Source organism: Balaenoptera borealis (genome assembly GCF_965194805.1).
Source record: "Balaenoptera borealis genome assembly, chromosome: 11".
Classification (NCBI taxonomy): domain Eukaryota; kingdom Metazoa; phylum Chordata; class Mammalia; order Artiodactyla; family Balaenopteridae; genus Balaenoptera; species Balaenoptera borealis.
Genome location: NC_138868.1, coordinates 38,381,487 through 38,392,169, shown reverse-complemented (window position 1 = coordinate 38,392,169; position 10,683 = coordinate 38,381,487). Strand labels below are relative to the sequence as shown.

Below are 10,683 nucleotides of genomic sequence, written 5' to 3'. Positions count from 1 at the left end.
AAGTTAATAAATGTAAGAGCAAAAATTATAATGCTGTTAGAAGAAAGGTATTGGAGAATACCTTTGTTTCTGTGGGAGTAGGCAAAGATTTCTTAGAAAGCATAAAGCACTAAACATAAAAAGTGAAAATTGATAACTTAGATTTCATGAAAAACAAAATCCACTGCCCAATAAAAGATATTTTAAAAATAAATAGGCAAGTCCCAGACTGAGGAAAAATATTTGCAATACATAAATTTGACAAAAGATTTTATTTAGAATATATGAAGAACTTGAACAAATCAATATAACGAGATAAACAAGCCAATAAAAATGGATAGAAAATATACTTCAAAAAAAAAAGAGAAATAAATGGTCAGTAATCCACAAAAAGTTGTATCCTCTTTTGGGGAAAAGGTTAGTATATTTCAGGTATTGTGGGATAGGTACATCATGTTAGGGAGAAGCTTGACTTTGCTTTATTATCTTCATTTGAAATTAACTATGGTTTAGGGAGGTGGTTATGGGTGCCAAGTTGACAGGGATGGACTGGGATGGGTCTGAACGTGTCAACTTGTCTAGGCTGAACTATATTTGCCAGAACTTCCTTCCATGTATGTTTCCTCTTAGGGTGGGCGTCAAGAGACAGTTTGCATAAGATGTGGTGGCTGGAAAGGAAGCAGCAGCCGTACTGTTTTTATGTGTGGAAGGTCGGTGCTGGGGCTCCAGGATGTTCATGTGCGTTGTTGCTTCTCTGTTGGCTCATCTCATTGGCCTAAGGCAGCAGCTGGGCTTGCAGCTGCTCCATCTTCCCCTGGATACTCCTGCAGGTTCTCTGACTCCTGGACCAGGTGTGTGGTTAGCTCCATGATGAAGGGAGCCAACTCCTGCAGACTTCAGCAAAACTGTAGGTGCTGAGAGAGGCTGACACAAGTTCTGGTTGGTTCTCATGGGTTTTAGCTCATGCTCATGGGATCTAGGTTGTCCTGCAAGCCTCAAGCTCTAGCATCAGATGAACAGACAACAGCCTTACAGAAACAATTTAACTAGAACCTACAACTGTGTAGGGTCAAATATATATATATATGTATACAATTATATATATATATATATATATATCTTCTATAAGTACTACTTCTCTGACTGAACCCTGGTTGATACAGAGTCACTACATGAAACCACTTCTGACATCTCCCTGGTTTCCTGAGGAAGGCTTTCTCCCCTTTGCTTCACCTCAGTTGTGTCCTCCAGAGCCCTCTGGAGAACCAACTTGAAGGGCAGCCGCCACTGCCTCTGATGCCTGAAGGAGCCAACGAAAAAGCCAATGGTGGGGTTGGCACTGCTAGGCAGGATCATCCCTATATTAAAATAATAGAAGGACACATTGAAATCCTTCCGAAGCCAGTCTAGCAGAAACTTCTGGATGCCTGAGAGGAGGCTGCAGAGGAGGAAGACCAGCACGCTGAGCAGGATGACCACGTAGAGCCTGGTCAGCTGCATCCGCTGGGACTCACAGAGGGTCCTGGCCAGCAGGGCTAGGCTGGAGCTAGCAAGAACCACCAATGAGAAAATCAGCCACCCAGCAATGATGAAATCAAATAGTGGATACCAGTCATCGTCAAAATGCCTAAACAGGTCACAGTAAGTCCCTTCTAGGATGCTCAGCAGGAGGGACACACACGACAGCTGATGTGTTTGGGGCGGCGGCAGTGGTACCAGTTGGGGTACAGGGTAGACAAGTGGCACTTGGTGCTAATGGCATGGAGAACGCTCAAGCCTGAGAGGTAGGCAAAGATAGGCGCAAGGTTGAGAACGATGGGGTAGGGTTGTGGCAGGAAGTGATGTGTGTCTCCGGGGAACCTATAATCTGGCCGCTGAGGAAGAGGAAGTTGGCTTTCGCCAGGTTGAAGATGTAGATGGTGAAGATCTCATGCAGGCGGAAGCCCAGGAGCCACAGCACAACTTGAGTTTCTTGCCAGTCCTCCCAGGGCAGAGATGATATTCAGCAAGAGCAGGGTCAGGGTCAGTACGTCACATTTAGAAAGGGCCTGGTCACTGTGATTCATTAGTATGAGTTCGGTCTCCCAGGCTGGGGTGGTTGGATCCAAACTCAGATACCCTCTGCTGGGGGTTTCTGACACAAACAAGATGTCAGCACCTGCTGTGTGATCACCAATTCTCACGGCCACCCTGCTAGGTGGGAATTACTGTCCCTGTGTTACAGAGGAGGGAACTGGAGCCTTGCAGAGACTAAGATACTTACTGACGTCCACACAGCCCTGGAGACCTGGAACCTGGATTCAAACCCAGTTCTCTCTGACTCAAATGCCTGGGCTCTCTCTACTGCAACACGGACCCTCTACTGACATAGGAACGTGCTGTAGTCCCCCCACCAGAACGCACTGCCCAGAGGTTATGTCATGTCCCCAGAATTTCCCGAAGAAGGAAGGTAAATGAGATAGAATCTGAGAGTCCAGGAGAGGGTGATGGGCCAGAACATTACTTCTGTCCTGGGCCAGAAATTTCCTCTCAGGTGCACGAAATCAGGAAGACACAGAGATGATAGGGGGCCACCCTCATGACTAAGAGTGACCCCTTCACTGAGGAGAAAGAAGACCAAGCTTTAGGGACATGAGAAGAATGTGATCTCTTGCTAGGACAGGTGTGAGGATGGCCAGGCCAGGTGGGTTAGAAACAGCTCAGTGCGTCAGCTCTGTGAAGACAGGAGCACTTTTTATTTTATTCATTTTTAAAAAAATTTTTTTTAATTTTTAAAAATTTATTTATTTTATTTTTTTTAACATCTTTATTGGAGTATAATTGCTTTACAATGGTGTGTTAGTTTCTGCTTTATAACAAAGTGAATGAGTTATACATATACATATGTTCCCATATCTCTTCCGTCTTGCATCTCCCTCCCTCCCACCCTCCCTATCCCACCCCTCTAGGTGGTCACAAAGCACAGAGCTGATCTCCCTGTGCTATGCGGTTGCTTCCCACTAGCTATCTATTTTATGTTTGGTAGTGTATATATGTCCATGCCACTTTTTATATCCCCAGTGCCTAGCTCTGTGTGTGGCACAGTGTGTTGTCAATAAATATTCATTCAATGTATGAATGAACGAATGAGTAAATGAGGAGTCTAATGAAGTGGAAGGTTTGGAATAAAAGTTTAAAATATATATATATATATATATATATATATATATATATATATATATATATATATATATATATATAAAATTAAGGGCATTAGGACACACATGTGTAACAAGATGAAGCAAATCTCATTCTTTTTGTGGAGAGCTGCGCGTGCGTTTGGAAGAATGACATATTTGTGCCCAAATAACTTACATTGGCCACTGAGGTGCCTTTGAAGTGAGGACTCCACATGGCTTCGCTGAGCACCTAGAATCATTTTGGTGCACAATTTGGGGGTGGGATTTGGGGCGGGGCTGCCTACGGGGGCGGAAGAGTAAGTGAGGAGGAGGTCTGAGTGCCACTGAAAAGAGGAACTTGAAGTTTGGGGATGTCTGTGGGGGACTGTGAAGTGGGGTGCTGGGTGTGTGCAACGTAAACCTACTCCATTCTCTCTCCTGGGGGATCGTTAGGAGAGTTTGCTTTGCTGAGTGAGTTGCTGTGTGGGATGAGCCTGTGAGTCTATGAGGGGAAAGGGAAAAAGCACAGGGCTTGGAATGCAGAGACGCTCCTGCAGAATTCACCTGGGGAAAGAGCACTAGCTCACCTCTGGGGGAGTGAGAGCCGATTGAGAGTTTATCAGTATCGTCTTCTTTAATCCTCTCAAGAGCCCTATGAGGTTAGTGTTGTTCTCATTCTACAGAGGATGGAATTGGAGCACAAAAAAGATGAGTGTTTTGCTCCTGGTCTCACACAGTGTGGATCTGAACCCGGCAGGGCTCCGTCAGGGTCCATACTTCTGACCAGCCCTCCAAACCCTCCACCACTGTGGTGTTGATTACACGTGGATGTGGGGAAAGCAGAGAAGGGATTCCCAAGTTAAATCCAAGATTTAACCATGGCACTCAATACTGTGGCTAAAAAAGCAAAAACAAAACTAAAAAAAACGAACATAAGCAAACTCCAGAAACACAGAGAGGTAGAGAAGCCAATCATATAAGGAACAAAGAAGGTGGGTAGAAGCCAGCTAAGAGCACATAGCAGAATCCAGGAGTCCTTTCCTGGTTCACAAAGGCAGCCATTGCTCTGGAATCCAGAGGCAGGAGGCCTCCAGTTGGAAAGAGGGTACGTCCTCTGCTGTGGCCCAGGGAGGAATCAAGGGCAGAATCATCCATCTTTCGCTCTCTCAGAGAAACAAGGTCCCACAGCCCTGATTGACCATGAAGTGATATGGGAGGAAAACCAGGGCCTCTGCTATCCCCACTGAAAGCACTTAAAAGTTTGTAAATCTGTTTTCTTTGGTGTGACGTATATTTTTTCCTCATCAAACTGGAAGCTCCATAAGGACTAAGTCTTGCCTGTTGTTTTTCACTATTGTACCCCCAGCATCTAGCATGTTCCCTAAAGACCATCTATTGTCATATCCTCATTTAATAGAGGAAGAAAATGAGACCTAAGGAGTCAAAGGATTTTCGAGATGTCAGTGTGAGGAGCAGGCCCAACACCACCCCTGGTCTCCTGCAGCCCCGTCCCAGGCTTTCCTACTGCTCTCTGCTCCATCGTTTATCATTTGTGAGGAGCTCCTGGGAAAAAGTCTTCATGTGAGCATAGAATGTGAGAAACAATCAGGGGGTGCACAGGCCGCCCCCAACATCTGTTCTCCTCTTCTGTCGCACACTATCTGGGTAACTGCTCCTTCCCTGGTCCTTTTAAGCCTCGGGGTGGAAAGAGCGTTTCACTACTGCTTGCCTTAGGGAGCTTCTCCATGCATTGTCACTTTCCCTTACCCCTGCCTGTTTGCCATTAGCCCTCTTCATGAAACACTCCTCAGTTATACCAGTTTGGGCTGTTTTCTCCTGGGACTCTGCCAGATCCACAAGAGAAGAGAACTTTGAAAAGCCAGTAAACAATGGAACCTGGGTTACCAGCAGTCCAGCTCCGGGAAGCAATGTCTGCATGCTCCCTAAATTAATGTAAGAGGCAACATTCTCTCCAAGACAGCAGATTTGAATGACTGGAGAAGGGGAGAACATGGGGAGATGGATCAGAAGGGAGGGAAGTTCTGGTTGACTCCATTTGCATCTCCCACCGTTGGAGCTGCCAGCACCCAGAGATGCTAGTAGAGAGCTCCATGTCTCCTGCCTTTTCCTGAAGGAAGCACCATGACCCCCTGCATGTAGCATCCCAAAGTGGAAACAGAACATGGAAACTTAGAGCAAAACCCATAACTGGCTTTGGAAATAAGACAGTTCTTAGTATATATCCTTACCTTTCTTCCATTCTTCTGGCCAGAGGTGGAGAACTGACCTGTGCTGGGCAAGAAGAGCTTTTCAGGGATTGAGTGATGCCAGAGGACACTTCTCTGTCCTCTAAATTGGGAGATGCCTACAGGAGTGGGAATGAAGTCTGGTGACCAAGCAAGGCTTATCGAGATGCTGGACAGACCCTGTAATTTCCTGTGCAGGGCCTGTGGGCACTTCAGAGACCAGGGCTGTTTGAGACATGATCCCTCATCGAGATGTTTCTCAGCATTTGCCCCACTTCCACTCACCTATCAGCCTCTCGCATCCTACCCAGTCTGGTCCACCTCCCAGTGAGTCACTGCTGTTCTGGAGCCTGTAACTGACAGCTGTGAGCCTGGGTAACAATGTCAAGCAATGTGAACTTGCATGGTGAGGCTTTATAACTAGAGAATAAAGTCTGTCTTAGGGTGGTTGAAAGTTCACCATGGCCTGACCCCACTTTTTTGTTTGTTTTCTTTATCACAGCAGTAATGCATTCATATGTGTAATTTCTTAACAAAAGGTAGAGAAATATATACAAAGTGGCAGTTTCCCTGAGTGCCATTCTCCAGAGGCTACCATGTATTCCACTTTCCATTATTTCTTTTATTATTATTGGCCCAGAATAGTAAACTTGTATATCTGTTTTTAATCTATTAGCATTAACAAGTGGATCATTTGACAGCCCTTAAAAAATGGAAGTTCAGCACACATAGCATTCTTTATCTTCCTCTCTCCAGTTCATGAAATTCTTATTTATTTATTTTCATGTGGTATAGATATTAAAAATTTAAGTCTTTATCTCTATGACTTCCTTTCATACTCCTCAAGTTAAGCTACTTTTCATTTTTTAAAATGTCGTTTGAATTAGGAACTGTTTCAAATACTCTGAAAAGTTCTTCAATGGATTCATTCAGCAAATATTTAATAAGGATATTGTTATGGGCTGAATTGTGTTCTTCCAAATTCATATGTTGAAGTCCTAACTCCTAGTATCTCCCAGGATATAACTGCATTTGGAGATAGGGTTTATAAAGAAGCAGTTTAGTTAACATGAAGTCATTAGGGTGAGCACCAATCCAATATGACTGGCATCCTTATAAGAAGAGGAGATTAGGACACAGACATACAGAGGGAAGACCATGTGAAGATGCAAGGAGAAGATACCATCTACAAGCCAAGAAGAGAGGCTTCAGAAGATACCAACCCTCCCAACACCTTGATCTCAGACTTCTAGTCTCTAGAATTGTGAGAAAATATGTTTCGGTTGTTTAAACCACCCAGTCAGTGCTACTGTGTTATGGCAGCCCTAGCAGACTAATATAGGCCTACTGTGTCCCAGGCATGATTTCAGGCAATGGAGTTTCAGTGTGAACAACAACTATAAACTAGATCATGGGGCTTCCCTGGTGGCACAGTGGTTAAGAATCTGCCTGCCAACACAGGGGACACGGGTTCGAACCCTGGTCCGGGAAGATCCCTCATGCTGCGGAGCAACTAAGCCCGTGCACCACAACTACTGAGCCTGCGCTCTAGAGCCCACAAGCCACAACTACTGAACTCTCGTGCCACAACTACTGAAGCCTGCTCACCTAGAGCCCGTGCTCTGCAACAAGAGAAGCCACCGCAATGAGAAGCCTGCGCAATGCAATGAAGAGTAGACCCCTCTCTCGCTGCAACTAGAGAAAGCCCGCAGGCAGCAACGAAGACCCAACATAGCCAAAAATAAATAAATTAAATAAATAAAATTTAAAAATAAACAAAACTAGATCATGACCTTTTGTAGCTTATCCTCAAAAGGGCAGATGAGCTTCTTCAGAAAGTAAATACAGACTGAAAAGAGAAGAGGTCTGAAGGGTCTCCATCCATTAGACATCTGGAAGAGGCATTGGATGCAGCAAAGCATGTGTAGGGAGACTGATCAATGGAACAAAAGTCTCAGAATTAGACACAAATGCATATGGGAATTTAGTGTGTGATAAAAGTTGCTTTCAAAGTAAAACATGAGAAGGAGCTGGTGTTGGGGAAGGAGGAAAACTAGGAAAGTGTAGTGTTTCAGAATGCCAAGTGATGGAGTTATTGGTCAGTAAGTAGTGTCAGCAGCAGCTAGGTAGTAAGAAACTGACCTTGGATTAACAGCTTGGAGTTCTTGCCAGTCTCACCAAGGTGGTTGCAGTGGAAGGGTGGCCTGAAGGACTAAGCGGAGGGAGTGTAAGAGAGAACTGCGGGTGTGGGATGGGGCTCCTGGACCCCCCAGACACCAATTGAAATACCACCACAGACAAGGGGAGCGTTGGGACAGGTGGACGAGCCACATATTGTTGTTTAAACAATCAGCTGTGTTTCTCTGTGCAAAAATAAGCAGTTAGAAGAAATAATAGAATATAAACCCCATTTACATCTTCTGAAAGAGAAGAGTACTGAGGGCGATTGAAACAGCATAAAGCCTGAATGAGTACAGCATTGCAGTACTGATCCATACATAGAACAACTTATAAGTGGAAAAGTCTCAGAATTAGACACAAATGCATATGGAAATTTATGACAAATGGTGTATGTTAAAGTAGTGGGTAAAACGTGAACTATTCAATGAATGGGATTGAGGCGACTGATGGTCATGTAAAATAAAATAAAGTTGAAACATACTTATATATGATTTTTGGATAAGTCCAAATATACTAAATACTTAAAAATAAATAATGAAAATATGATAGTACTTGGATAAACCTTAGGAAAATTCTTCTAAAATCAAAGTGGGGAAGACTTTCAAAGTATGGCACAAAGTTCAGAAGACATTAAGGAAAGGATTCATAAAGGCAAGAACATAATGAAAATTTTTGCCGTGACATGAACCATCATAATTAAAAGATAAGTAACAAGTTGGGAAAATATTGGTAACTCATATCAAAAATGAGTTCCTCGGGACTTCCCTGGTGGCTCAGTGGTTAAGAATCCGCCTGCCAATGCAGGGGACACGGGTTCAAGCCCAGGTCCGGGAAGATCCCACATGCCGTGGAGCAACTAAGCCCATGTGCCACAACTACTGAGCCTGCGCTCTAGAGCCCACGAACCACAACTACTGAGCCCACGTGCCACAATTACTGAAGCCCGTGTGCCTAGAGCCCCGTGCTCTACAACAAGAGAAGCTACTGCAATGAGAAGCCCATGCACCACAACGAAGAGTAGCCCCTGCTCACTGCAACTAGAGAAAGCCCAGGCACAGCAACGAAGACCCAACACAGCCAATAAATAAACAAATAAATGAATAAAAATTTTAAAAAAATAAATTATAAAAAAAAGAGTTCCTCCTATTTGTAAAAGTTCCTGTAAAATGATAATTCTGAATCCAGTGAACCAATAAGAAAATGACTATAGGTTACAAATTCACAATTTCTAGAAAATAAAAATGGCTCTTAAACATACGGAAAAATGAGAAACCACACATATAATACGAGAGATGCAAATTAAAATTACACAGGGTTATCTTTTACTCATTGAAATATGAAAGACCCAGTAGTTTGGTAGTGTACTGTGTGTATAGTCTGGGGACAAGGCACTCTCACATTTCTGGTGGGAGTGAAGATTGATATAGCTTCCAGGAAGGGCAACTTGCAACATATATAAACATATATAAAGTGTCATCGTTTTTCTACCTGTAATTCCTCATCAAGGAATTTAATTTTAGGATTATAGTTGTACATATGCAAGAGACATATGTACAAAGTTAATAAATGTAGAATTATTTGCAATAAAAAGGATTAGTAACAGCCGAAATGGCTATCAATACTGTGTAAATTATGGTCAGTCCATACAATGGAATACTGTATAGATGTATAAAAGAGCAACAAACCTGATATGGAAGGACCTCCAAGATATAGCAAATTTAAAAAAGAATGAAGAGGGGCTTCCCTGGTGGTGCAGTGGTTGAGAGTCTGCCTGCCAATGCAGGGGACACGGGTTCGAGCCCTGGTCTGGGAGGATCCCACATGCCGCGGAGCAACTGGGCCCGTGGGCCACAACTACTGAGCCTGCGCGTCTGGAGCCTGTGCCCCGCAACAAGAGAGTCCGCGATGATGAGGGGCCCGCGCACCACGATGAGGAGTGGCCCCCCCTTGCTGCAGCTAGAGAGGGCCCTCGCGCGGAGCGAGGACCCAACACAGCCAAAAAATAATAATAAATAAATAAATAAATAAATAAATAATCCTTCCCTCTACTTTAAAAAAAAAAAAAAAGAACGTAGAACAATAAGCATATGTATGAATATATACATATATTCATATGTATGAATAATTCTGAATATTATACATACACATACATATATGTATAATATATAATATATGTGTTACATATACTATTCCTTCTCATACAAATATATTGATACACACTTGTTTTAGATTAAATATCTCTGGAAAGGTTTAAAAATACTAATAACCGTAATAACTATATTTGTCTTTGTGGGGAAGGCATAGATGCCTGAAGGCCTGGAATGGAATGACCGTTTTCAATGTATGCATTAAACAATTTTTTTAAAACTATGAATGTATTGCTATTTCAAAAATAAAATTTTAAAACAAGGAAAATAAATTTAATGATATAACCAAGAGGAGACAGATGTAAAAAGATAAGAGAGAGAAAGAGGGAGTTGAGGGAAGAAGAGGAAGAGGAGAAGAGGAGAAGGAGGAGGAGAGAGATGTAGAAATAGATCTAGAGAGAAAAGAGATTTGCTATAAAGGCAAGCAGAGGAATCAGGCCGTGGATGGAGGAGAATGGAGACCTGGGTGGTCTTTAAGCCAGGAGATAGAATACCATGTTTGTATGTTGCAGGGATGATCCAATAGAGAAGGATCACTGAAGATGCAGGTGGGAGAGATAATCATTGTCTAAGGTGTTTCTGTGTAGTAGAGGGGGGTGGGAACCGGCACACAGGTGGAAAGGATGGCTTAAGATAGGAGTGTGCAGAACTGTTCCCTGGCATGACAGGAAAGACAGAGAAATGAGCTCAGAGGCAGATTGGCTGATAGATTTGGTGTCAGGAGATGGAGAAATTTTCAGCAGAGCACCATCTGAGCGTGATAAAAGAGTGAGGAGGAGATTTCAGGGGAGAGATGGTGTGAAATATTTCCCTTGGAGAGAGGGTAATTATGGAAACATTACATAATCACTCAGCAGAGCCAAGTGGATACCTGAGGTGTGTGGACATACATTGAAATTGAAACCGCTGGGCATAGTTGGATGTTGTTTTTCACCCATTCTCAGCTCCCTGGCAACAGGCATGGAGTTAGTG

The 10,683-nt window shown here is 43.4% G+C and overlaps 1 pseudogene across 1 annotated transcript; it reads right to left on the bottom strand.

Moving 5' to 3' along the window:
* Positions 1–306: 306 nt before the first annotated feature.
* Positions 307–1,975, bottom strand: LOC309606614 (mas-related G-protein coupled receptor member X3 pseudogene; annotated as a pseudogene). The gene is made up of 2 exons: positions 1,757–1,975; positions 307–1,713 (listed from the first exon to the last, which is right to left on the bottom strand). The product of its transcript is annotated as a mas-related G-protein coupled receptor member X3 pseudogene (transcript).
* Positions 1,976–10,683: the final 8,708 nt, after the last annotated feature.